The sequence below is a fragment of the Mauremys reevesii genome, linkage group 1 (assembly GCF_016161935.1).
Source record: "Mauremys reevesii isolate NIE-2019 linkage group 1, ASM1616193v1, whole genome shotgun sequence".
Lineage (NCBI taxonomy): Eukaryota > Metazoa > Chordata > Testudines > Geoemydidae > Mauremys > Mauremys reevesii.
In genome coordinates this window covers 186,713,323-186,739,002 of record NC_052623.1, presented here as the reverse complement: position 1 = coordinate 186,739,002, position 25,680 = coordinate 186,713,323, and the positions used below count along the sequence as shown (strand labels likewise).

At 41.1% G+C, this 25,680-nt stretch overlaps 1 protein-coding gene and 1 long non-coding RNA gene across 6 annotated transcripts in view; one reads left to right on the top strand and one right to left on the bottom strand.

The window, feature by feature from the left end:
* Positions 1-25,680, bottom strand: part of CADM2 (cell adhesion molecule 2) — a 1,013,511-nt gene that overhangs the window by 672,456 nt on the left and 315,375 nt on the right. The window lies entirely within an intron of this gene.
* LOC120369808 lies at positions 1,527-21,193 on the top strand. The gene is made up of 3 exons (XR_005583447.1): positions 1,527-1,572; positions 4,870-4,945; positions 20,989-21,193. It is a non-coding gene; the product is annotated as an uncharacterized LOC120369808 (long non-coding RNA).

The following is a 25,680-nucleotide window of genomic DNA, read 5'->3' as shown; positions in this document are numbered from 1 at the left end:
AACTGGAAGATGGGGATAGAAATACCTTAGTCATGAGAACTGCTGCTGGGTTTGCCAACCCATATCTTCACCCAGAAATGACATCAACACCAGCAAAGGGTGTGAGCACATTAAAATTCCCTTGGAATTAGGAAATCACTGATACCTTTCTAAAATAAATCAGTACTTTTTTCTTTTTTCTTTTTTTTTTTTTGAGGGTTGGACAGAAAAAGAGACTAAGCATATTGTGGGATAATTTATGTTTGTGGAAAGAGCCCCTTACAATATCACCACCTCTGGAGTCATTTCAAATAATTTTTCCACTCAAAATAAGATCTTTACTTTTTATTTCTTCCATTTTACTGGCTGTTTATATTATATTTCAAGTATCAGCAACCTTTGGCATGCGGCCGATCAGGGAAATATGCTGGTGGGCCGGGACAGTTTGTTTACCTGCAGCGCCCGCAGGTTCAGCCAATCGCAGCTCCCACTGGCCGTGGTTCACCGTTCCAGGCCAATGAGGGCTGTGGGAAGCGGCAGCACAACCCTCAGCCCATGCCGCTTCCCGCAGCCCCCATTGGCCTGGCACAGTGAACCGCAGCCAGTGGGGAGCTGCGATCAGCTGAACCTGCAGATGCAGCAGGTAAACAAACCATCCTGGCCCACCAGCGGATTTCCCTGATGGGCCACATGCCAAAAGTTGCTGATCCCTGTTACATTTCTTTTCTTTATTTACTGCATGTTTTCTGTAGCCCTCATTATGTTATCTGAGCGTTGCACATACATTAAACCAATTTTCCTTCCAATATATATGTGAAACAAGGAAGGATTATTATCCCAGTTTTAAAGATTGGAAACTGAGGCACAAAGAGATTAAGTGAGCCACTGTTTTCTGACCAGGGTGTTTGTTTTTTATATATGGTATCTGAGTTGTGACTGGCCGGCAGGATATCCACATCAAGAAATAAATATTTGCATTCTACTACGACACTTTTTGGAAAGATTCTTAAGCGGGGGTTGGGAAGGAATTAATCCTCTTGATCTCAAAAATTTATTTTATTTAATCTAAAAAAAATCTGTTGCTCAAGATAATTCAGTGTCAGGACCAGTGCAAGACCTAAACATAGTATGGCATCTTAAGCAAATTCACGCGGGATTGACTCTACCAAAAGTGCATATTACTGATTAATTTTATATTTATTTCAGATTGAAATGGATTTATAAACTTGCTAGAAAGTGTTCCCATATTTTATTTTAAATAGCTTCCACTTTTGGGGCATGTAGCAGGGTGGACCCCTGCTCCTGCCCTGAGGGGTTGAAAAGCAGCCTGGCAGGGCTTGAGAGTGGCTGCTCTCAAGGCTGGGTTGATTGAGGAAGTGGCTGCAGGTGAGGCCACGCCCCAAACTGAGCGACAGCTGGCCCCTATAAAAAGCCAGGGAGGCCAGCAACAAGACAGTCTCTCTCTGCCTTCAGAAAGAGAAGGGCCTGGCTGCAGGGAAGAAGACTGAGTACCTGAGTGGAGCAGGGCTGGGGACAGGCTGAGGAGCTCCAGCCTAGAAAGCCCCAGGCTGCAGCCTAGCACAAGGCTAACAGGTACTGGGGGTGGCAGAGGCAGCCCAGGGGTAGGCCAAAGCAGCAGGTCCACACCCTCCTTGCCAGTGATGAATAGGCTGATACTGCAGTCTGTCCCAGGATGTGGGGCAAGACAATGACTGGCAGTAGCCATACACTGAGGCAAGGTGGGGATAGAGGGTGGGGGTTCCCTGGGAAGGGGAAACCCTAAGAGAAAGGGGTTACTCCCAGGGGCAGCACCCTCATGTAAAAGGGCACCGGGTCCAGGGAGGGACACGGGGGGGGGGGGGCTGAGGACAGGTGGATCACCAGCCTGCAGAGGGCGCTCCAGCGCTGGAACGAGCTAATTCCCAGAGTCACCAGCAGGAGGCGCCGCAGGGGTGAGTCTGACCCATCTATAGGGCAATATTAGAAAATACTCAAGTTCAGGAAAAGAATTAGGGATCGATCTTGCCAGTTGCAGAGTATTCTGCCCTTACTCCAGCAAAGCACTTAAGCATGTGTCTAACTTTAAGCATCTGAGTAACCTCATTGAAATCAATAGTACTGTTCACATGCTTAAAGTTATGTACATATTTAAATGCTTTGTGGGATCAGGTCCAATGTATGCATTACCCTGAAGGACAGACCCCTAAATGACAAGTTATTTATAAAAGTAAATATTATTCATTGTTTGAGCCGGGTCACTTTATTACATTTGTGCGCGGGGAGGGGAGGGAGATCACCAAGTGAATCTTCTGGTGAGGTCTCAGAGACCGCTGATATTAAGTATTAACTGCTGCTTTCATTAATAGTAATTTTGTGGGTCAAGGTCCTTAACTGATCTGAACACCCCACCACCACTTCCCAGGGACATTCTAGCATTCACAGATCATCAGGGTATAAGGATATCCTAGTCACACATCCTCTGCCAACTGTTGAGATTTGAGACTTAACAGGAATAACTTCAGGTTTCAGAGTAGCAGCCGTGTTAGTCTGTATCCACAAAAAGAACAGGAGTACTTGTGGCACCTTAGAGACTAACAAATTTATTTTAGCATGAGCTTTCGTGGGCTACAGCTCACTTCTTCAGATGCATAGAATGGAACACACAGACAGGAGATATTTATACATACATAGAACATGAAAAGCTGGAAGTACGCATACCAACTGTAAGAGGCTAATCAATTGAGATGAGCTATCAGCAGCAGGAGGGGAAAAAAACTTTGAAGTGATAATTGAGATGACCCATAGAAGGTGTGAGGAGAACTTAACATGGGGAAATAGATTCAATTAGTGTAATGACCCAACCATTCCCAGTCTGTTTAAACCTAAGTTAATTGTATCTAATTTGCATATTAATTCGAGTTCAGCAGTCTCTCTTTGGAGTCTGTTTTTGAAGTTTTTTTGTTGCAAAATTGCCCCCTTCAAGTCTGTCACTGAGTGGTTAGAGAGGTTGAAGTGTTCTCCCACTGGATTTGAATGTTATGATTCCTGATGTCAGAGTTGTGTGCATTTATTCTTTTGTGTAGAGACTGTCTTCTCTACCACCCAGAGATTCCCCAACACTGGGGATCTTCAGTGAGGTGGTTTAGGATTACAAACATAGCTGCCATACTGCCAAAATGAGACATGCTATCATGGGCACTGATTTCCAATGTGCTGGGGGCTGCTCAACTGGCTCTGCACCAGGCCCTGTCCCCACTCCATCCCTTCCCCCATGTCCCCACCCTACCTCCTTCCACCCCATTCTGCCCCATCCCCCAAGCATGCCATGTTCTTGCTCCTCCCCCCCCTCCAGTCAGAGCCTCCTGCATGCTGCGAAACAGCTGATTGTGATGGGCATGGGGAGGCACAGATTGGCAGGGCCCACCGGCTTGCAGGGAATGCTGGAGGAGAGACGGGGCCTGAAAGAGGTGCTGCTAGTGGGTGCAGAGCACCTGCCATTTTTTACCCCTGGGTGCTCCAGCCCTGAAGCACCCACAGAGTTGGCACCTATGCATGTTATCATTCACTTGTTGTTATGAAATGTATATTTAATATTTAGCTATTTATTGCAATGTGATGTTACATTTTATTCACCGTGTTTATTGATAATAGAATACCAATAAATAATGTTTACGCTTTATTTGTATTGAAATATATGCATAAATGTGTTTTATGTAAATATTTCAATATTTTTAAGGGTCCTTTTCAATATCTAGATAGATATGGTAGCTTGTGGACTTGACCACACATCTGAAAGAGAAACTGCATTTAAGAGGGAAATTATTTGGATCTCCTTTTACATCCAAATTACATATTGTATTTCTTGTTTGATATATTTAAAAACAATCTATAAGCAATTCAATCACTCTTCAAAACTTTAATTAATTCAACAAATGTAGCAACACTAGATGTATAAGATGTGTCTTCCAAATAGGGGATTCTGAAGTATTTCTAAAGCACTTACAAGTCCATACTTTTTTTAAAAAGAAAACACATTCAATACATGGCACGTCCACAGAATTAATTTCAGAAATACTGAAATTATATACGTTAACAGAAAATTAGTTTCTTCTTCCATGCTTTGAAAGCCTGTTATGTCTACCAACAAAACTTGAGATGTTCTGACCAAGAATACGACTGCTACACTGCAAAAACCAAACAAACATAACACCTTTAAAATATTCATTATATTCTTTTTTTTATTTTATTTCTCAACATGATCGCTGACAATATAAATTGTCTATGCATGTGCATACACAGATTTACCCTTCACTGTCAGTTTTCTCCTTTTACTGGGTACATTAGCTGGTATCACATTCCAGGTGTTGTGACATCACAATTCATAATTGTGAAAGTGGAGTTTAACAAATATATTACATGTATATGTTACATTTTTCCTGAAGTATAATGGTGGTTGCTTAAGGTCAAATCAAGGATACATGCCTGAACTTGACTAACTCACGGATTAGAGGACACTCATGAGCAAAAAGTATATGGTGAACATTCTTGACCAACCTCAAGGAGGTTGATAGGATCTCAGCGCTTGTCTACACCAGACATGCTAAAGCAGTACAGCTGCAGTGCTGCTGTGCCACTGAAGTGCTTCAGTGTAGACATGACCTATGCCAATGGGAGGGGTTTTCCCATCGGCATGGTAATCCACCTCCCCAAGAGGTGGTAGCTAGGTAGACAGAAGAATTCTTCCATCAACTTAACACTATCTACACCGGGTTTATGTACATTTCTCAGTAGTGTGACTTTTAAACACCCCTCAGTGACATAGCTGGGTCAGGCTAACTTTTTAGTGTAAATCAGGCCTCGGTAACAACTGGGTTTTTCTTCTTCTGACAGAGCTACCATCGTGTTGATGCCAGTTCTTCTTAAGAAGCAGACACAGCATAAGGGACACCGTGTGCACTCATTTAAGGTAGATAGTACTAAAGAGTATGGAAGAAAAAAAGAGCTCATCATATTAAACCACCAACATTTTACTTCAAAATAAAATAAGATATATACGATTAAAGCAACAATTGGAGGAAATGGAAGAAGCATAAGATATGTCTAGAAGGTGGCTGAGGAGGCTGCAGTGAGGTAATGTGAGGTCTTTTGTGTATTTGAGGACTACAAGCGTTTGCTTTTGTTCTATTAAATAGTATATTTCATGTAAAATAGTGTAGCATATACAGGATGTCATATTACAGAGAGTTAGAAAATTTTGACTTGAGCATATTTTATTTTGCTCCATTAAATTAGGTTATTTTATCTATATTTAAGATCCCCCCACCCTACCCCCCAAAATGGTCTGATTTTCAGAGATAATGAGCAATCCCATCACCCACTGAAGTCAAAGGGAAAAAGATCCTTATTTCCACTTTTTTAATGGCACAAAACAGAAATCTCTTTTGTCTAGCCTTAGTTTTTGCCATGCTTAGGCCTATTTGAGAAAGTATTCCAACCTCATTAACTTGATTTTTTTTAAATGAAGTAAATATACAAATAAATCAATTACTCTCCTCCCAAGACTTTCTTGAAATAGTATCCTGTACAACCGGGTGTTACTTCTAAGTACACCGAAGAGAAAACTGGGATTACAATTGAGAAAGTTATTATGGCAAAACAGATTACGCAAAACAGATTAAGATACCTACTCTTTTTCTTTTGTATATGTATGTTGTTCAGGAAGGTGCTATAAGCACATGAACGTCCAAAAAGACGTTGTTGAACCCATGTATCCAAAAAAGGAACAGACTACAGTTATTGTTCTGGCGAATGGAGGAACACACTCAACATCCAGGAAATGTTGACGTCTTCTTGACATCTTCATAAAAGCAACTAATGCCAGTATTACTGGCTCTGAATCATTCAGGCATTTAAGTGTGTGCCTAACTTTAAGCAGTGAGTACAAGTAATCCCACTGAAGTCAGGGAAACTACTCATGTTCTTACAGTTAGGCATACACTCTAGTACCTTGCTGAATCAGGGCCATTCTTTGTATAGCATGAACAGAATGGTAGGTGGTAATAGAAAAATGATTAAACAAGTTTCTATGCTACTCTTGAATAGGTTTCAGGTTACTACCCTGTGGCCCAACAGGCAAATTTGCTGCAACATTTAAAATGAGATCCTTCCACCATGTACAATTAATGATACTTTTTCCAGTGATCCAGAAATACTTCAAGTAATAGTTACCCCTTCATCAACTACCACTTTTAATATGAAGTAGATTTGCTTTTAGAAGCTGCAAAATCACAACACCTTCATATTCTTCAATCTTCTAAGCCTTTATAAATGGGTTTGTTGTTTTGCAATTCATTCTAAGGACAAAAATTTTGAGTTGTTTAGCCTCAAAATAAGTTTGTACCAATACATTTGTGGAGCTTCTGGAAAGATGTTTGCTATGTATATATCACTTTGTGTCATGACATTCCAGAAGGCTTAAAGAGAAGCTCTGAAATTTCAGAGCAACTTCCACAGATTTAAAACCCGTGTGACACAGCAGATCTAGCTTTCTTTTGGAGAGCTCTAAATAGAACCAAGAAACATGAATTAATATTTCAATACTCATCCTTTGTAGGCATCACCAAGAAGCAGAAAAAAAACAGGTAATCAGACTTTCTAGCCTACCTGGTAACTAAGTAGCTAATTACAAGGCTGCCACGAATATTTCTAGGCCCAGAGAACATTAAAAATCACAAGGCCCTTATCCCTAGTCATATAATATGTTTCTGCCATTGTCTTCCTGTTTGTGTGTGTGATAGACCATAAGAGGAACATTTTTTCCCTTTGTCTCCTCCCTATGTTTATCTGTCACTCCAAACAAAAACAAAACGGTATCAAACAACAAATATCTCCTAGTACTGTGTTCTGTATCTTCTTCTATTACTGCTGCACTGCTTCCCCATCACACTCCTTTCCACTCTGCATATTATGTACATATCACTACAAAAAGTGAAAAGTAAAACACAGCAGTAGCTGTGGACAGTATGCCGGTTGAGCTTACAAGCAGTGGAAGCACAACACTAGCATTCTTAATGAAGAAGCTGGAGCTATGGATAAGTATGGGATGAAGATTTTGAACTGAAAGGCATTCCCCTAAAAGTTTAAGAAAACTCAGTTTTTTGTGATTCATTCTTGGGACTCTAATATACATAGGCCTGGGAAATGAGGCCCACAATCATGAGGTCAAATCAAACATTCCAAGCCTGAAGCTATAACACAAGAAATGAGCATCTGGGGTTGCATCCTCATCATTATTGCTGTAGCATGAAGGAGAGAAACAAAACAAATATTAATGGCAGAGATAGAAGGATCACAGCGAAGAACTAAAGTATTGTTAAATCATTGCTGCAGACTTTCCATTACCTCTCTGTTTAAGGGGAGTTATGCAATTGTATTAGAATATTTGGCATGCAATCATTTTAGATAGTGTATATACTATTGAGTCACTTGTGAGAATTTTGTGGTTTATCATCATCACAGATCTGGTCAAGCTTCCCCTGCTTGACAGTCACCAACCTGCTGTGTGGGGTCACAAATGCTGAATCCCATTTGCCCTTAGCTTGATAGGGGGCTGGACAGAGTTTAGTCACTGTTTCTAGCTTTGCATCTCTAGCATGCATTCCATGGCTGATACTCTTCTTGGAAGTGAAGCCCTGTGGCTCCAACAGGCCAAGCCCTGAAACTAACGTCATCTCATCCAAGCTTCCCCAGCAGCTCTTGCAGGTATCCCAGAATGCCAGTGAAAGTGAGCGCCTTCTGGTATAGAGTTTACCTCTTCAGAGGTATAGGCAGTTAAAATCAGCAGACACAATGCTAGACTTTGCACAGGATTCTAAAACACCATTACTCTTTACTTAGCAAGAAATATACAGCTCTATAAAAATAATAAACATATACATGCCTCAGTTTCCTCATCATGCTGGCGAGTTCTTTGGACTTACGGCAAAGTCCTCTGGGGACTCCAGGCTCCTTCCCCATGACTTCTCTTAAGAATCACAGAGCCTTTCCAGCTCAGCCATCTTACTCTGACTTTGATTGGTTTTGTAGATAATATGGACCCTCCATCCCTTGCTACAAAGGCTTGCTTATCTCTTTGCACCTCCTGCCCCTCCAATAGCTTTCACCTCTGTAGAGCTGGCTGAAACATGGGTTTTCCAATTCATCGAATATTTTGCTTTTTCAAAATTTGGTTTAATTCCACATTGGAAAGAATTTTTTTTTCCTCGTGAACCAGAAATCCATACCAAAAAATCCTTTGGAAAACCCCAATACCTGTTTCCACAAAATATTTCAGATTTTATGCATCAGCATTATTTGATGAAACTCTGTTTTACCTGAAAATTTTGGACCAGCTCTACCTTCTTGTTTCCCCCTGTGAATCCTTTTTCAATCCCTACTTTGCCACTCTGTTCCTTTGTTTTGTTTGGAAATTTTCCATTCCCCACTTCATCAGTCCCCTGTGCAGAAACTTGGTCAAACTGGTTTCCTCACTCAGGCAACCCCTGTAGCATATCTATTGTTAGATCCATAGCATGGTCATTAAAGTTAATAACTTTCCATTGTTCTTCATCTGGGAGGAATATAGTTCAGCTCGTCTCAGCAAATGGTGGATTCCACACAGAAGCGTTCTGATACAACAATTTCAGATAAGAACTTCATAACCTCAACCAGAACTCGTAAGTTATATACAGACTGATTCCTCAAATTATCACAATCATATATGAGAAAGTCAGGCAGGTAATTTATGTCCATTGGCTCTAACTAAAACAATATTTCTTCTCCTAAAATAGCATCAATACTGTAGGCTAGACTACCTCCTCTCACTACTTTATTTTTAAATTCACAATCAGATTTTTCACTGTTCTTCAAACCACTTGGTCCAGGAAAAACAGCTGCTGCAAATATTTTATTTATTTATTTGTTTTCCAAAGGCTTAGGTATTTGGTCTTAACATCTGATACAATGAAGAGTTCCTGCTTGAAAATTTTACTGTTCTGCAGAATATATTCTTTAGGTCTACAGTGCTGTTGGAGGCACTAGTCAGCGTAGCACTGAAAGTGGAACCAACTTGCCCTTTTACTCAGAGTTGGTTAATGACTAAATCCCAAGACTCTGGTGAAGAAAATGCACAGCCTGTGGAAGTATCGGCCACAAAAGAGGTTTTATCCCACTCTCATGATCTCCCTCCCGCCGCTTTATGTTTGACATTTCTGACATTATGCTGTACAACAAGCTATTAGTCTACAGCACTGATTGGAGAGATTAAATGTTACTGAAATATAGAGTGAAAACAGTGTGAAAGTTTGACATTACAAGTCCATATTACTAGATTCTTTTGAAGGGGGTAGCTCTGTCTTGTACAATGAAGGATAGTAATTTAGGTCCCACAGCTTACATTGCTGTGAATTGAAAGCCATACCCACGGTAGCCTCAGACCTTTGGCTTCAGTCTCAGCCCAAATGTCTACAGGGCATTTGTGTAGCCCCATAGGCAGAGTCAGCTGACCAAGGTGAGCCACAGCTATGCTCTGGGTCTTTTCTTGCAGTGTAGATGTATACAGAGTTGCACAGAAGGCTGGGGAATGATGGAGGGTTCATGTCTGATATCTCCAGGAAAGAACTGGAACCATACATAGGAAAGTGCTGAGAAGCACCACAGATAAAGTGGCTGTGGGGAGGAGTGGTGAGACTGCAGAGCTGTACTGGACACCCAGAGCATAGATGCCAGAGCTGTACCGGGTGTGTTGATTCACTTCTGGGACCTGAAAGACTGAATGTACTGTTCAGACAGTACTGGGGAATTCTGGATTACAGGAGTACAGGAACTGGTTAAAAGGGAGACTACAACGGGTCATACTGAAACAGGGCTGCCCAGAGGATTCATTGGGCCTGGGACAAAGCAATTTTGGGGACCCCTTCCATTTAAAACTTGTTGCAATACTACAGAATATTTTATTCTCGTGGGGGCCTGGGGCAAATTGCCCCACTTCACCACCACCCCCTCCCGGGCAGCCCTGTACTGAAAGGTGAACTATCAGGCTGAAAGGAGGTTACTAGTGGAGTTCCTCAGGGATGGGTTTGGGGACCAATCTTATTTAATCTTTTTATAACTGACCTTGGCACAAAAAGTGGGAATGTGCTAATAAAGTTTGCGGATAACACAAAGCTGAGAGGTATTGCTAACACAGAGAAGGACCGGGATATCATACAGGATGATCTGGATGACCTGGTAAACTGGAGTAATAGTAATAGGATGAAATTTAATAGTGAAAAGTGCAAGGTCACGCATTTAGTGATTAATAACAAGAATTTTGGTTATAAATTGGGGACACATCAGTTGGAAGTGACAGAGAAGGAGAAGGGCCTTGTAGTATTGATCACAGGATGACTATGAGCCGCCAATGTGATATGGCCGTTAAAAAAGCTAATTTGGTTTTAGTATGCATCAAATGAGGTATTTTCAGTAGAGATAAGGAGGTGTTAGTACCGTTATACAAGGCACTGGTGAGACCTCATCTGGAATACTGTGTGCAGTTCTGGTCTCCCATGTTTAAGAAGGATGATTTCAAACTGGAGCAGGTACAGCGAAGGGCTACTAGGATGATCCGAGGAATGGAAAACCTGTCTTATGAAAGGAGACTCAAAGAGCTTGGCTTGTTTAGCCTAACCAAAAGAAGGCTGAGGGAAGATATGATTGCTCTCTATAAATATATCAGAGGGATAAGTACCAGGGAGGGAGAAGAATTATTTAAGCTCAGTACCAGTGTGGTCACAAGAACAAATGGATATAAACTGGTCATCAAGAAGTTTAGATTTGAAATTAGACAAAGGTTTCTAACCATTAGAGGAGTGAAGTTCTGGAACAGCCTTCCAAGGGCATTGGGGGCAAAAGACCCATCTGGCTTCAAGACTGAGCTTGCTAAGTTTATGGAGGGGATGGTATGATGGGATAGCCTAATTTTGGCAATTAATTGGTCTTTGATTATTAGCAGGTAAATATGCCCAATGGTCTGTGATGGGATGTTAGAAGGGGTGGGATCTGAGTTACTATAGAGAATTCTTTCCTGGGTGCTGGCTGGTGAGTCTTGCCCACATGCTCAGGGTTTAACTGATCGCCATATTTGGGGTCGGGAAGGAATTTTCCTCCAGGGAAAATTGGAAGTGGAGGTTTTTCACTTTCCTCTGCAACGGGGGGCACGGGTCACTTGTTGGAGGATTCTCTCCACCTTGAGGTCTTTAAAGCCACAATCTGAGGACTTCAATAACTCAGACATAGGTTAGGGGTTTGTTACAGGAGTGGGTGGGTGAGATTCTGTGGCTTGCATTGTGCAGGAGGTCAGACTAGATGACAATAATGGTCCCTTCTGACCTTAAGTCTATGAGTAGGACTTTTGTAATGAACCACCCTGCAAAAAAAGCTTTAAAGCTTGCATGGAGTTACTGGAGTCTTTAGAAGAAAGGGGAAACTAAGGCAGGAACACCTGTTGTGACACAACCTGATGCAGGACAGTATACCAGGCAGGGTTCACCTTATTACATTTGGTGGAGAATGGAGGCAGGCAATTGGCCCTGGGAAAAGGTAACACTGGAAGAGGGAAATTGAGGCAGAGGGCTGCTTGCAGGGCCATCCTGAAGCCATAAGGGGACACCACGGAGATTACCCTCTCTCTCTCTCTCTCTCTCTCTCACACACACACACACACACACACACACACACACACACACACACACACACAAAAGCAAATGCAGATTTTTTTTTATACCTGAAAATTTTCTCCTTTATTTATCTGTCAAAACCTAAGATGAACATTTCTGTTTCCATGATGTTGTGAGTGATATTACCAACACCTAAATTAGATCACAGACCAGGATTCCTTTACCTACTTTAGGGGATATGTGAAGTCATTACACACTTGAAGAAAAAACTCTCCACTTGTGTGTTGGCATGGCCTAGTACTTTTTAGGTCATCTTTGGTGTTGAAAAAAAATAGGCTGAAAATTCCATAAACAATATGAAGGAGATTTGAGATTAAAGAGTCTAAAAAACTAGCAAACAAGCAGCACAGTAATTAGCCATTAATCAATTAATTCAACAATGTAAGGTAGCAGCTGCTATTTGTTCTCAATTAAAGAGCATGTCTTCCTTGTTTTGCTTTGGTTTTTTAATTCTACCATAGTTTTGGCTGGATTATATGATATTCATAAAATTTAAAAGATTGTCATTGTGCAAGCAACAATTTAAAGTAGCAGGTGGTCAGTACAGACTTATCAGTTTAGTTAGGCACTGTTAGATTTAGTCAACAAGACACTTTTGAATTCAGTGAAGCAAAGTTTTCCCATATTTTGTCTGAATTAGAGTCTGAGGTAGAGTAAATCATATGTAAAGCTGTTACTTCTTCTTTACTGCCTTGACAATAGAATGCTTCTCCTGGACAAGAAGAGCATCCTCAAATGCAAATGGAAAGTGCCATCCTAGACTGGACAGTTGGTTCAACAAATTTGTTAATGAAGGCTGTGGCCAATACAAGTTCAATTCTTCTATTTCCCATCCATCTCAATGACTTTCCTGTCTCTACTATCCATAACCTTGGAATCCTCCTTGACTATAAACTCATCTTCTCCTCCCACATCTCTTATATTTGAAAATATGCCTGCATGGGCAGCAGGTGAAACCCCCCCTTCGGGGAGGCTAGTGCCCAGCCCTGCCCCTACCCTGCCCCTTCCACTCCTCAACTACTGGAGCCCTGAGCCTCCGCACCACTGCAGCTGGAGGAGCCCTAGCCAACCCCTCTGACCCTCCGGCCAACCCAAGCACGAGCCCAAGCACTTGCTTGACACCCCCTGCCCCCCTGACCGGCTCAAGTCCTAAACTCCGGGCCACTGGCTGTCCTGCGCTCCAGGCTTCCATATGGAGCTGAGCCCCCGCTGGCTTCCAGGGAGACGGGAGTAAGGAGTGACACACTAGGCAGAGGCAAACAGTGGGGGCCTTGGGGAAAGGGCGGCGCAGGGAGAGGAACTGGCGGAGCACAGGCCAGGCACCATGGCCCAGGCGTATGGCAACCGCTGCACCATTTCAGGCTTAGCCTCTCCGGCCTATTATACCCCCAGCCCATGCTTGCCTGTTACCAATTCTGCAATTTTATTTATGCTAGCTGCTGCTTTGACTCTACTCTGATTCATACTTTCCTTCCTTGTCTACTGCAATTATGTTTCTATATTGTTCCCAAGTACCATCTGTCCAGAATACTATTGTTCATCACCTCACAAATGCAGTATACAACCATGTCATTCCCATCTTTAAACCCCAATGGCTACCCATTTATTTCATAACCCAGTCCAAAATTGGCCTTGTTTTTAGAACTCTCCATAGAGTATCTCCAGCCTACTCACAGCTCCTCCCATTTCCCTTCACTTGTCTCAGTCATTTCTTCTTTCTCCTTTCACCATTGTTCATACAATAACTCCTCCCTCTGCAGTGAATGCCATCTGCAACAGTCTTTTTATATTGTTCAGCCTCATCAGCTCCAGCTCTTAGCAAATCTTCTTAAAAGTAGCATTTTAAAACATATATTCAATATGAACAATATATTTTAAACAAAATAAATTAAAAGGAAAAACGGTAACAGCCTGTCTTAGCAGAGACAACAGCTTCATTCCTTTTATCTTTCTCATTATTTTTAAACCTGTGGACATTGAACCACTAATAAACCCGACTGCCTGTATGAATAGAAGGCAATCTCTTGGCTCTACGTGAGCAATTGAAACAATGTTTTGTCCTGAGTGGGAGATAAGATACTATTTAGAACACTAGAGCTAATGACTACTTTAAGAACATCTTGACAAAGGCTTACAGAATAGAATCCATGCTAAGTAACACTGCAAAATAAGGAACAATTTAGTTGATAATATAAAAAGGACAGGATATTAAATATCTTCCATGTTGCCACTGAACTTCAGCCTGCAAGCAATAGTGTGTGTTGTTTTAACATTTGAAACCTCAATTTAATTTGAATATTGATGCCTCAAAGTTTTCAGTGTATACACAGGCCTGCTGAAAAAGAAGGTATTAGAACAACACAGAGGGTAATGTGTATTCTCCAACATTGTGGTATAGAATTTTTTTCCCTTCCTTTTAATGGGAGTTGAACAAAGACGACTGGAACAGAATATTTTCTACTAAATTATGAATCTGAGTTTCAGCTTCCATTTAGCAAATGACTAAATGCACATCTGTTTACCCATGTGCAAATCAGAGTATTGCCGTACACATCTGGTTAAGTATATGCAATGCTGGATGCACATATCTGCTTAACTGGAGCAGAAAACCAGGTGCTGTAATTTTCACAATATCCTGTGCACATCTGGAAAGTACTGGACACTGGATGATAGTCCAGCCTAGTGATATTGTGTTTTTAATATAGTATAACATTAAAGCTTTTTACTCTTCCCCCACCGCCCACAAAATACCTTTTTAATTAAAATTATGAATCATTTTACCAATGTTCAGGAGTCTCGTTACAAAAACTTGTCAACTATTGAATACTTTAAAAAGTTAGATACAATATCCCTGCATACAAGAGGAGACTAATGTCACAATTAGCACCCACACATAAACATTACCTGAATACAGACATTGCTGAATTGTTGTTTTAATATATGAAAGTGGGGAGTCACTTAAAATTATTACATTTTGAATGATCAAATTCCAAAGGCAAAATCATTTCAGAGAATAAAAGGAATGCCTATTTCCCCCTACCAGCCCACTTCCCCAGCATTGCTCGATACAGATAGGTTTGCCCTGGTGCGGTGCTCAGGACCATCTGTAAGATTTTGGAGAGCATCTTAACAGAGGGGTCTGCAGTCTCTACTGGCATTATTTATATGGGGGATCATAATGACAACATACTGGATATAATAGTTAACTGTGAAATAATCAAGGACAATATTTTTGGGGTTAAACTCATTACACTCAAACTGCCACTTGTTTTTTGCTGTCATTTTTTAAAGATGTTAACTTTTATATTTTAATTCTGCATCTTGATCAATGCTGCTGAAAAGTGAGAATGAACAATTCCCTGAAGCTTGATCCAGTTGCTGTATATTATTCTATATCACACAACACTCTTTCCTGTGTGTCATGTCCAGACTCTGGAATGAAGCAGCATACCTGAGCAGTCACTGAAGATGTGCCTAATGGGGCACGTCAACTCATTTCAACAATATATCTAAGTAATTACAAAAATCAATTCCATTTTCTTCTCACCAATTATACCCCAAATGCCTTAGTTTTAAAACATAATTAAAAGCCAAAAGCTTTCAAAAATTGATTTTGCATCATTTTGCATGATTTTTCATCTAGATTTTTTTTTAAGTGAAGTTCCTATTAATAACTAATACCTGGTCACAAATAGAAGTTATGTACACACCTGTGTTTTATTTGATCATGAAAATATTAAAGAGGCACAAAAGAAAATATAACTGCATTGCTTTCACATCCATACTGTGTGATGAATTTTAAAAAATAATAAAAACTCTGAAGCTTACCCATGTAGTGAGCTCAGATCTGGTATCATTGCTAGGCACTTATTGTGCACTGACAGTGTGCTTTGTGCTGAATAAAATAAAGCAAAATGCATGGTCTTCTCACATGTAGCTTATGGTTTTAGTTGGGGGCTGATGGCTAGTGGCATTCTGTTATTTTCTTTTTTAGGCCTGTCCTGTAGTAGGTGGCTTCTGGGTACTCTTCTGGCTCTGTCAATCTACAGGACAGGCCTAAAAAAGAAAATAACAGAACACCACTAGCCATCACCTACAGCCCCCAACTAAAACCTCTCCAGCGCATCATCAAAGATTTACAACCTATCCTTAGAGATGATCCCTCACTCTCACAGATCTTGGGAGACAAGCCAGTCCTCGCTTATAGACAACCTCCCAACCTGAAGCAAATACTCACCAGCAACCGCACACCATACAACATAAACACTAACCCAGGAACCTATCCTTGCAACAAAGCCCGATGCCAGCTCTGTCCACATATCCATTCAAGTGACACCATCATAGGACCTAATCACATCAGACACGCCATCAGGGGCTCATACACCTGCACATCTACCAACGTGATATATGCCATGTGCCAGCAATGCCCCTCTGCCATGTACATTGGCCAAACCGGACAGTCTCTACGCAAAAGAATAAATGGACACAAATCTGACATCAGGAATCATAACATTCAAAAACCAGTGGGAGAACACTTCAACCTCTCTAACCACTCAGTGACAGACTTGAAGGGGGCAATTTTGCAACAAAAAAACTTCAAAAACAGACTCCAAAGAGAAACTGCCGAACTTGAATTAATATACAAACTAGATACTATTAACTGTGGCCTAAACAAAGACTGGTAATGGTTGGGTCATTACACCAATTGAATCTATTTCCCTATGTTAAGTTCTCCTCACACCTTCTATGGGCCATCTTAATTATCACTTCAAAAAGTTTTTTTCCTCCTGCTAAGGATAGCTCATCTCAATTGATTAGACTCTGCCTGTTGGTATGCATACTTCCACCTTTTCATGTTCTCTGTATGTATAAATATCCCCTGTCTGTGTGTTCCATTCTATGCATCCGAAGAAGTGAGCTGTAGCTCACGAAAGCTCATGCTTAAATAAATTTGTTAGTCTTTAAGGTGCCACAAGTACTCCTGTTTTATTCAGGATTCAGAATCTAGAAAGGCAGAGCTGGAAGGGACCTTGAGAAGTCATCAAATACAGACCCCTGTTCTGGGGCAGAACCAAGTAAACCTAGACCATCCCTGACAGACATTTGTCCAACAAGTTCTTAAAAATCTCAATGATGGGATTCCATAACCTCCCTTGGAAGCCTATTCCAGAGCTTAACTACATTTATAGTTAAACAGTTTTTTTCCCAATATCTAACCTAAATCTCCCACGCTGCAGATTAAGCTGATTACTTCTTATCCTACCTTCAGTGATCATGGAGAACAATTGATCACCATCCTCTTTCTAACAACCCTTAACATATTTGAAGACGATATGGTCCCCACCTCAGCCTTCTTTTCTCAATACTACACATGCTCAGTTTTGCTTTATTTTTTAACCCTTCCACAGATAGGGTTTTCTAAACCGTTTATAATTTTTGTTGCTCTCCTCTAGACTATATACAATTTGTTTATATCTTTCATGAAGTGGGGCACCCAGAATTGGGCACAGTGCTCCTGCTTAGGACTCACCAGTGATGAGTAGAATGGGACAATTACCTCCTGTGTCATACATACAACATTCCTGTTAATATACCCAAAATGTTACTAGCCTTTTTCACAACTGCATCACATTGTTGACTTGTATTCAATTTGTGATTCACTATAATCCCAAGACCCTTTTTAGCAGTACTGCCACCTAGCCAGTTACTCCCCACTTTAAGAACATATGAACATATGATTTTTCCTTCTTAAGTGAAATACTTTGCTCTTCTGTTTACTGTGGGGAATGTTATTATTGGGAATGTTCAGACCCAGATCCATCTCCTTCAGAGCTTCCTGAACAGTATGTACTAATAATGTTAAGTTGTATAACCTTTATTAAGAGTGGAAAAATGTAGGTAATGAGAATAGAAAGATTAGCTGCTTAATGTTTAGTATAATATCCTGATTATCAGAACAAGTGTTCTAACCACAAGATGTATTAACTGCATTAGGATGAAAAGTTTGGATACTGCAATGCGTGCTTGGAAATTTGCAACACATACCAGACAAAAGGGCATATGTTAATTGTCATATGTTTAAAAAGGAAAGTTATAGATTGTCAACTCTGTTTATAAAAGAATGAAAGTTTAAGTTATTGACTGAACCAGACAGTACTGGGACCAGACTATCATTTGTGTCATCAGCTGCAAGCTTTGGTTCCATGAGGAATGGGTATCATCTCTCTCTCCTTATGTGAAATTCTTAAAAATTAAAGTCAACTTTATTAATTAGTAAAAGCAATGAAGCTTGATTACTCCTATTTCATGATTTTATTGTTACCAGCTAGGACTGGACCATTAGTCAATTTTATATATAAAAGGTAACAACTCCCACTAAAATCTCACTAACGCTATCACTAAAATCAAACTCATAAGGACAGAAGAACTATTTACACTAACAGAATGCTAGGTAAGGCTGTGGACACTGTGGAACTTCCATCTGTCATGGATCCACACAGGATTGTTGCTACAGCCCCAGCTGTGGAACAGTCTCTGGGAGGACCCCTCCCTCCAGGGACACATAGGGGTCCCACTTTTCCTCCAGGGTAAGCCATACTGCTTCCTTAGACTGGACCTCTCAGTCTCCATCACTCCTGCTTCACACTGTGAGCTCTGCAGAGTGAGCCCCACTGAGATAGACCCCTGAGGGAGACTTGTACAATATATGGGAGCAATGCACCTCCGCAAGCATCTGCAGTGATATTCAGCCAGCACTGTCGAACAGTAGGGTTTATTAGTTGACTGGAACACAGCATAGGAAGCCCTTCATTAGCACAGTAAAATGAAGGTTAAAACATAGTCCATTCTGGATAGCCATAGCTGAGCCAAGCTGTAGTGAACCCCATTGTTCAAGCTCTGTCTCCCCATCCATCTGATCTCCTTTCTCAGACTACCAAGTGTGCTCCTGGACTCCTCCAGCAGCCAACACTTATCTCACCCATTCTTTGCTTCCAAGCTGGGGAGATGCTGCTCTGCCCCCTGCTGAGAGATGGAGCAGTCCATCTCTCTCTTGATCATTTTTTGCTAGGTGTCCATGTCCAGGCAACTGGATCTGTCATTGTATTCTCAAGCGCTCCATTGATGTAGGACCTAAGGCCCCAAACAGGTAGGCACCATTCACACCTGAGTCTTAGCCTGCCCCAAGAGCAAACAGTGCCTTTTCACCCACTACACAACAACGCAGCACACATGGAAAATTGAGGTACAAACCAGACAAAAATATTTTACAAAAAAATTCCCATTTCATTACATCATCTCAGACCACAGGCAGTAGAAAGGAACTGGGTAGGCAGTTGGTCTGCACCATATGTTATACCCTCAGTTCAGAGCACAAGATGATGATGAGCACAGAAGTGGATCGACAGACACACTGGTAACAAAGTCTGGTCTCAGATGCCTGGAGACCATGAGCTCCTCCAGTGGAATACATATAGGGCCCATCACTCGAAGAACCACCAAGGAAAGTCAGACTTGACAAGCCACATATTTCTATGATAAACAATCATGAAGAAACAAACTTTAAAAACCCACAAATGAGAACCCTTTCAGACTTTCTTTATATCTGTCTAAAAGCAAGAAAGGGATTTTAAAATAAAAGTTTGCAGATTACCTTTAATGATCAAACAAACTATACCACTCAATTCCTGCTTCCCTGGAAAAATGGCTAAAGCAATTAAATCAATGTGTGGACAATTCATTAGGGTAATTACTTTCTCTGTACTGCCCACCAACCAATTACTATTAATTGTCAATGTCTACAGCTCAAAAAGTGAAACCTTCCCAACAATCCCTTTGTTATTTTAAGAGATCTCAGTAGTCACGCTTTAGTTCGATTTTGATACAGGCAGGACCAGTTCTAACACCACAAACATCAAACCTGGCAGCCCAGAATATACAAAAACAAGTTATTTTGTATCTTTGTTTAGAAGCCATGGATTTCATTATCGTTAATTACCTCCCTTTGCGGCTTTAATTCAAGGGCAGTTTCTATTAAATGAAATTACTTTCCCTGGAGGTCTGCACGGTGTGTGTGTGGCTAAGATAGGAGGGTAGATTCTAAATGATGGTGACAGAGGCATGGATACCTGTAATGAGGTTTGCATCCAAAAGAAAAAAAGACACACCCTTCCAGCCAAATATAGATAGAAAAAATAAACAAGCCTGAACACTACTGTTATCTGGTCATTCAAAAGCAGCTAGGGATTCCAAGACCAAGATCCACAAGACCAAGGTTGTGAACTTCTGGAACAAAAAGTAAGTGTTCTTAATCTCTTATAAACATTGAATAAGAGTAAGCCAGACAAAGCCCTGCAGTCAAAAGGTCTCTTGGACAATAATTCATTAGGACTAGATCCACAAAAGGACTTAGAATCCTAAAGTGATAGTTAGTACCAAAGTCCAACATTTAGGCCCCACTGAGATTCTCAAAACGCCCTGGTTTTCTACAAAGCAGGTGAATGTGCCTATGTATTTGTTTGAGCTTGTTTTCTTTAATATTCTCACTTTTGTATGTTTTAACTTTATTCTTGTGGAGATCTGTAAATTAAATGCTAATGTGTCTATGAAGAGTTATTACCAATTTTGAATTATGGCTGCTCAATATCTGGGGAAAAAAGAAAATTCTATGCACACCTAAGGCATGTTGGAAGCTGTGAATTATATTTAATACTTAAATACCAGAAGGAGGGACAATTTTCTTGACCTTATTTGTTCCACTTTTCTAGATTCTGTATCTCACACACTGATTCACTGCTGGGTGTGTAATATTACACAACCTAGCCAGCACTGTATCACAGCACTGTCTACACTCTGTGTGCCCTGGGCCAAGATTTTTCATTTCATACTGTTTGTTCAGACTTTAATGAGATTTTTAAAGAGCAATTCCTAGGATTGAAATAGAATACTACCAAAGACAAGGAACTGATAGCAACACTGTTGACACAGGACAGCACTAGGTTTTATAGAAGCTGAAAATTTGTATTTTGCCACCAACACGTCACTGGAGTGTGTGTGTGTGTGTGTGTGTGTGTGTGATAGATGGAGGAGGGATGAGAGAGACTGAAATAGCAACAGGAAGGAATACAGTATACTCATATGTAAATTTTTAACATATAGAAAATATCTCTGCAAAGCAACAAGCTCAGTAGTCAAGGGCTAATACTGGGGTAATCCAGAAAATTATAGAACACTAAAATGGGCTTTTTGTTTTTAAAAGGTCTCTTCACCAACAAGGAGATATAGAGGAAGGATAGGTGAAGATCACAGGAGCCATAAAAACAGAAATGGATAAATCAGTACTATATATGATGATGAATTTCATATCAGAGTAAAAAGTTCTGAGAAGATTAGCAGAAACTATCAAAAAGAAAAACATTCTCCCAGCTCCAGTGATATTGTGCTTCTCTTCTCTTTGTGGCTGCCACAAGAGATCAACAGTTAATCTAGAGAGAGAGTGCACTAGCAATTTCTGGAAAGAGTAGATTCTTTGTGTGGTAGTTAACTTTCACATATTCACAAGATACAATGAAGATTGACGAAGTAAATAAACTGAAGATTCACTTCCATTGATGTACTTTTTAGTCATGTCATGATTTTAGACATTGTTTTGTAACACGGGTACGTATAATGGGTGGTGTGACAGTTTGTAAATTTATGAAGTCCATTTGATTTTATTAACTCCATTTCTGACTATAACCTTCAGTGTGGATTAGATCATCATTTTTGGGGCAAAAAAAGACAAAATCTGACCTGAAAGAGAGGGCCACTAATAGCTCCAATGTTTGAATTACCTTACTGTGGCAGGATGATGGAGGTTACCAGCAGAAACATTAACTGTTCACAACCCTTTATGCTCAGCAACCTACAGAGGATTGGAGAATGGAAAGTCACCTGGTGAAGGTCAGGAAGAGACAAGGTTTTAGAAATTGCTTCTAAAAGGAGACATGCTCTGTAGGAAGAGAGAGACCATCGCCAGGAAAAGAAAACTAATCAGGAGGATCCTGAGAATCCTAAAGGACACTGATCAAAACCCAAAAGGCTCTCAAGTGTTGAGGACACTGACGGAAGGAGGTTGTGGTCAGATGGCTGTTATTTTTCCAACCTCTTGTGCTTATATATATATATATAAATAATTAACAATATCCAGTGCAAAGTCCACATGCTCATTGCTTTAACTGTCACATGGTCTCCAAAGACTTAAACTGTAAACTGGAATGTCCATGTGGGTAAAGCTCTGGGGAAGGGAGACCAACACTGCTCTTACACCATAGGGCTGCAAGGCCCTACATCTGAAGAAGGGATACTAGACATAGACTGTGCTTGAGACAGTAACTTGATGCTACTCAGACCAAGGCGGCTTGAAAGCACATAAGATCCAAAAGCTGGTTCCACTATCGCAGCCTGCTGACCAACCTTGATGAAGTGAGAATTTTCTGTAATTTTTTATGAAACCAATGTGTGCTTCCATTTCCCCTGTAAGCTGAATTGTTACCTAGTGGGTAGTAAAGGATTGTTTGCTCTCAGTGAAGGCTAAGAGACATAGATAGGACTGTCACTTAGCTGCCTGAGTTGGAATGGGTCATTAAAAAGGGCAGGCCAAGGCAGAGCCCATGTCAAGAGAGAACCTGGGAAGACGATAGCAAATCCAGTCACCAAGATATTGACACCTACTAACCAACAACCCACAGGGAGATGGATTTTCCCATTTCTCAGCAGGGAAGCTGAGCAACATTTCCCAGCTCAAGAACCGAGGTCATAATATAGTAGGATACCATTTCATCAAATCAAGATATACTGCATAATAAAGAAGTAGGCGAGAATTATATGTTGGGTCCACAAGATTCTAATAAACTATGATAATGTATGCAATAAGTGAATTAAAAAAGTTATTTCTTTATTAAGGGGGGGTAAGAATTGGCTGCTGGAAGGAGTCAGGACTCTCACCTGGGTACTGAGCAAAGAGGTCAGACTGAGAAAGACAGGGTTCACTACAGCTTAGCTGGGCTTTGGACTAACCAGAAGGGACCTGGATTATGCTTTAAACTTTCTTTTCTTTGTGCTAACCTAAGGACTTCCTATGCTGTGTTCTAGTTGACTAATAAACACCACTGCATGACAATGCAGTTTGTGTGTCGCTGCAAATGCTTGATGAGATGCATGCATTAATCCCTGAAGAGTGTACAAATCTCTACCAGGAGCCTAACTCATGCTGTGAAGCAGGAATGTCAAGCCCCAGAGGTTCAGTCTGAGGCGAGGCTGTGGGGCCTACCCTGTGCTGGAAGAGTGAGACCCTTTTGGAGTCAGACACACTGAAGGGGTACCTCCAAGGGACTATTGCAAAGCCAGGGGTGTAGCACCGGTCCTGTGGATCTGTGACACCAACCACAAGGGGGGAACTCAGCCAGCGATGTAACAGGTGGTCTTTGGTTTTTTCCAGCTAAGCTTCACTCATTGTAGCAGGAGACATAAGGTCTGTGTATTTTACTGTCCTATCATATTCCTTCATCATTTGAAAACAAATATTTATTATGTATAAATATTTATAATTTCAGAACTCAAAATAATTTCAAAAATTATAAGCATAATATATAATAAAATGAATAACTTTTCAGTCAAGTCCTCAAGATATTTTGAGTAACTGATTAAATAGAAGGCTACATAATATAGTAGGATAACATTTAATCAAATCAACATATACTGCATAATAAAGAACTAGGCCAGAGCTACACATTGCGTCTGCAAGATTCCAATAAAATAAGATGATTTATTCAATAAGTGCATTTACAAAGTTATGTATTTATTAATAAAGTGTCTAAATATTGCAAGTATTACTTTTACTCACATAGTACATATTTTAACAATAGAAAAAAACCCCATTCACATCATAACTACACAAAATTTAGTACAAACTCTAGCCAAATGTAATCATATTCCTCTGCTATTTTTCATCCAACAGTATCACCGGGGAACTGTCCAGCAAAGAAAACTTAGGAACCTGATATAACAATGCTGAATTACAATGGGAGGGAAAACAATTCATTGATACTAAACATAATGATTGCATAATAAAGCAACCACTACTCTTCTGCTTCCTCCCCCACTAAATAAGTTACTGGAAGACCTATAGACTTTGGGGGGTGCAGTTTTCAGTAGATAGTTTACAGAAGTACTAAACTGCACTATACGAAAGCAGACATAAATGTAATACATTTCCTTCCCGCTTTCAGAACAAGGTTGAGAATAATTACTGAGTCAGTTTGGGGAAGGACTGGGAAAATGAATAAATGCTCTGATCATAATGAAGTATGTTGTAGAAGATAGTAGCTGACAGGCTTCTGTGAATTCTTACCCTCTTCTATGTGATGCAACCTTGACAAGTCTCCCCAAATATCTTCCTTTTGATGGATACTGTAACTAGTGAACAGAAAAGCAAATAAATGTTTGAGAAATATGTTCATAATTGCACCTGTATGTATTTCATTACTGAGTCCTTTCCACTATATGGAGATACTAACTGTGTTTTATGGTGGGTTTGGAAGAGAGTTTATTCGTAAAAGTTGTTCATTCTTTTCTCTAAGGCAGTGATTCTCAAACTAGGGCCGCACTTGTTCAGGGAAAGCCCTTGGCAGGCCGCGGTGGTTTGTTTACCTGCTGCATCCCCAGGTTCGGTTGATCGTGGCTCCCACTGGCCGCGGTACATCGCTCCAGGCCAATGGGGGCTGCGGGAAGCAGTGCAGGCCGAGGGATGTGCTGGCCGCCCTTCTCGCAGCCCCCATTGGCCTGGAACGGCAAACCGCAGCCAGTGGGAGCCGTGATCGGCCGAACCTGTGGACATGGCAGGTAAACAAACCACCCTGGCCCACCAGGGGCTTTCCCTGAATAAGCGGCGGCCCTAGTTTGAGAACCACTGCTCTAAGGTTTCTGCTTTTTTATCTTCGTTATTTACTTTTCCCTACTTTGTGCCCCTAAAAAGGAACTGATCTAGCCAATGATGTCTGACCACTTGTTCACTAAATAATCAACCTGACTTGTAGTGGTGGACTAGAAGGCCTGTTTATACCTCAGATATTATTGGGCAGTTGTTTTTGTTGTTATTTATCTGGGGGGGTGGTTGGGGACTAGAGAAAGAAATGGTAAGCATGTATATTACATCTATGACAGCTCTGTTCTTCAACATGACTCCAAAGTTGTATGCAAGGTAAGTCACTAATCCTACCCTGCACACAGGGGTGTGCCCCTTGTACAAGGAACCATTCTGGGTGCAGCATCTGGCCCCAGCACCACACCACTGAGTCCATATTCAACCCCTGCTTTTCAGCCTTGCCTGTGTCAGTGTCACTCAGCCTTGTGCAGTGTCATTCCCCAACTCTGAGTGGGGACACAGGATGCGGCAACAAGGCGAGGCAGAGTGGGCTTCCGGTGCAGCATCTGGCCTCATGATAGCACTGTGGAGGAGCGCTGGCCACCCCGGTAGAGATTTGTACACTTTTTGGGGATGTATGCACCTCACTGCGCAGTGTATCCATTCAGGTTTGGTCTCCCAACCTCTCCCATGATAGGAGAGGGGGGAACCACAGGGTCAAAATTAAGTTAGTGGCACTAATGGGCAGCGGGTAAACCGCTGGCTTGGAGAGGCTAGCTCCAGGCCCGCCTCTTCTGCCTGCGGTCCTGCCCCTCCCACCCCTTTCCCCCGCTGGAGCCCAGAGGCCTCCCACCCACAGCCATCAGGGAGCTTGTCTATCATGAAGAATCTGTCCCACAACAGGAAGTCACAAGAAGCACTGGATAACTGGTGACTTATTTGAACATTTGCCAAGGAGTAAATTTTTCTTGTCAAAAATGAGCCAGCTTCTTTCGATATTTTTTATGGAATCAGATCTGCTCTATTGCTTCTCTCTCTCTCCTAGAG